This window comes from Fukomys damarensis, unplaced genomic scaffold (genome assembly GCF_012274545.1).
Source record: "Fukomys damarensis isolate Sample0158 unplaced genomic scaffold, DMR_v1.0_HiC HiC_scaffold_37, whole genome shotgun sequence".
Classification (NCBI taxonomy): Eukaryota; Metazoa; Chordata; class Mammalia; order Rodentia; family Bathyergidae; genus Fukomys; species Fukomys damarensis.
In genome coordinates this window covers 10,194,393-10,197,953 of record NW_022900949.1, presented here as the reverse complement: position 1 = coordinate 10,197,953, position 3,561 = coordinate 10,194,393, and positions in this window count along the sequence as shown.

Here is a 3,561-nt window from a genome sequence, read left to right as displayed (position 1 = left end):
CAAAGGAAGCCCCCTCGGAGGCGGGGACGGAAAGGGGTCCCCCACCTCCCTCTCCGTTCAGGACGCCCGGGGGGGCCTCTAGGAAATCCGGGGCTCACTGTGTGGTCCCCTAAAGCGGGTCAAAAAGCACATACTAGAAATATAAACCGGGTATTTAAGGGGGGAAAAAAGGAATTATAAGAATAAGCTTCTTCCGCCGGACACCCCCACCCCAGGGGAGGCCGAGGGGCTGCGGGAGGTGTCCCCCCACCGCGCACCCTTTGTCCCTTCCCCAGGAACTCGGCCCCTTCCGAGTCGCCAAAACCCACGTCAAGCTGGATCCTCGCGGCTCCCCCTCCCACCCCACGCCACCCCTCTGCTGGCAGGACCCCCAGCCGAGACCCCAGCTGCCCCTCCAAGAGGCCAGGATCCCTCGTGCCAAGATTTCCTGCCTTAAAGCCTGGGGAGGGGCCTGCGGGGACAGTGCCCTGTCCCCCCACCGACCTGGGTGTGGCCGGCTCCGACATGCGGGTAAATTCCAGATGTCCCCTGCCCCCAGCGCCCTTCGGTTTAGTTCACTTTACCTGTCGGCACCTTGATGAACCGCACACAGGGAAAGACGCATCCCAGGAACCAGAAGACGACGCCAGAATCCAGGAGAGGGAAGACGCACAGGGGTCCCTTGCGGGGTGCACACCCGGGGAACCCCCCAACTCACCACCCCTCCTCCTCATGGGTCGCAGAACTGATCCCCCTGTCCCGCAGGGGGTGGCAGCTGGGGTGAACCTTGCATTTGTTGAAGAACTTGGAATCTGCTTGCTCTGTGTTTTGCCAAAAAAAAAAAAAAAAATTTACAAAGAGGAGGGGCCGGAAGTGAAGGGGAGCACCCACCCCTGCCCCACCCCACCCATCTCTTCTATTTGACCTCCAAGACTGGATTTCCCAAGACCCGCCTTCCTGCGGTTCCAAATCCAGAGACTGGAAGGGTCCCCCCCTGGAAAACCCCCCAACCCCGACTCCCTTGGCTGCCTCCCAGGGAGGGGCCCCCACCTCTCCTGATGAATGCAAAAGACATTTCTAGTGAAACCCCTTCCCCAGGTAAAGGCTACCTCACTCAACGCTCACGTTCGTGATTGGAAAATCACGTCTGATACCAAAGATTCTCCCCAGGACTTGTGCTGGATGTAGGGTCCCCTCCCCCTCTCTACCCGGTGTCCCCTCTGCCCCCCGACGGAGAACAAGAGAGAGAGAGAGAGAGAGAGAGAGAGAGAGAGAGGGCAAGGTCGGTGAGTGCCTTTTTCTTGAACCAAAGATGTGTATGGAGTGTCCTGTGTCCTTATCTGCCCCAAGGTCCTCTCTTTTCATAAGTGTTGCTCCTAGACCTGTGGGGATGGAGCGGCACTGTGAGAGTGGAGAGTCCCGGGTCCCCACTTGGCGACTGACCCCTGGACAAGCAGATGCACACACGCACGCAAACACACGAACACCCACACTGACCCTGTTCCTTTTTGGGGAGACCCTAGGCACTAGGAGCCCTGTTCTGGGAAACTGAGGCCCCCTTCATCCCTTACATACCCTCTTCTGGATTGGCGGGTGACAGGGTGACGGATCTTCTAAGCCCAGCTGGCCTAGGGCCCACAGAACCATTTTCTTTTAAAAGTAGAAAGCAGGCCGGGGATTTAGCTCAGTGATTCTGCCATCTGCCTCACAAGCACAAGGTCCCAAGTTTGATCCTTGGTACCCCAAAAGAAAAAAAAGTAGAAAGCAAAATAATGAACTTATAGGGAAAAGAAAATGTTATAATATGCTATATTTATAGATATGTTCTCATTTTTTCTTTGTGGTGCTGAGGATGGAACCCAGGACCTCATGCGTGCTAGGCAGACCCACACCAGTCAGCCACAAACCCAGTCCTGGGATTGAACTCGGGACATTGTGCTTGCGAGGCAGGCTGCAGAACCACTGAGCTAAATCCCTGGCCCTCTTTTCTTTCCTTTTTTTTTTTTTTTTTCTGGTACCAGGGATCAAACTCGGGTCCTCACACTTGCCAGGCAGGCAGTGGAACCACTGAGCTAAATCCCCTTTCCTTTCCTTTCTCTTTTTTAAGGGAAAAGGTTTCTTTGGCTCACAGTTTGTAGAGGTTTCAGTCCATATTCAGCTGGCTCCAAGACAGGGTGGCACATGGCAGAGGGGAAACAGTTCATGGTGGGACAAGGCAGTCAAAGCAAGCAAGCAAGGGCTCTTTTTCATGCACGTGTAGGGTTTTATTTGTGTGGTTTTTTTCTGTGTGTGTTTTGTTTCGTTTTTGAGACAGGATCTTGCTCTGTAGTGCAGACCAGCCTTGAACTCCAAATGATACTCCTGCCTCAGCCTCCTGAGTGCCAGGATAAGAGGTGTGTGCCACCATGCTCAGCCCAATGGGTCCTCCACACACACACACACACACACACACACACACACACACACACACCAGCTCCGCACCCTTCCCTAGCCCAGCTCCCAGCCTCCCCCCCACTATCTGGTCCTGTGAACAAACCAAAGACCCTTCCCATGCAGGGAACCTCCCTCCAGCACAATTCCTTCAAGCCTTTGACAATTCTCTCAGAAATACCTCAAAATATTTAATGTCTAGTTTATGTGACAAAAGAAAGTTCCTTAGCTAGTTTTTGGACGACGTGACTTGAAGCTTTGTACAGTTAGATTATAATTTTGCAGGCCACGGCGTGTTTGTTTGACCTTCCTGTGGGAGACACACTGAATGTTGGGGCGGCGAGGCTGGTGCTTGGAAGGCCAGGCGGGGCAGGTGACAGGACCAGCGGCGTTTACAGATTTCTTATTTAAACGAGTCTTTTAGGAAAGAAGGAGAGCAAGAGAGAGAGAGCAAGAGAGAGAGAGTGAGAGAGAGAGGAAACTTTCTGTTCTCTGGCTTTTTCTGTTTCTTGTTTTTTGAGTCATGTCTTATAAGAGTATTTATTATTCTATGTGTTCTGTGTCCAGATGTAATTTAAGAAAAAAAAAAGAAGAAAAATGAAAAAAAAAAAGACGAAATGGAATTTGATTTGGTGCATGGCTAATGTACTCTTTCTTGGCGATAATGTACTAAGTGATGGGTGGGGGTGGGGGGTCCATTCTGAATCTGCATTTCATGCCCGAGTCAGTGCTGTCCCATGGTCTTTGTGCTGCTCTGTGTCCCTGTTTCCCCTTTCTGAGGAGCTGTGTGTGTCCAGCAGGTGACCAGGCCCCAGGTGGATAGCCAAAGGGGTCCTGGAGCAAGCCAGACCTGAACTCCACAGGCTCCACAGGCCACCCTTGCTAAGCAGGGGAAGGTCCCTAGGTCCCTATCCTGGGTATACACGGCCCGTCGTGGGTGTTGTGGAAGGCCAGGACTCCGCCCAGCCCCACCCGATTGGTTTAACTTTAGCATGTATTCCTAAGTGTCTTGTTCAGAGGAGAGAGACAATCAGGCAATTTGAGTCTCATCGCCCATGGTGGCAGGGGGCTGGGGTGCACCTCAATTACCCAGATCCAAAGGGCCTTTCTGAGCCCCCCCTTTGTCCCCAGTGCCACCCGGCCCCCCTCAGC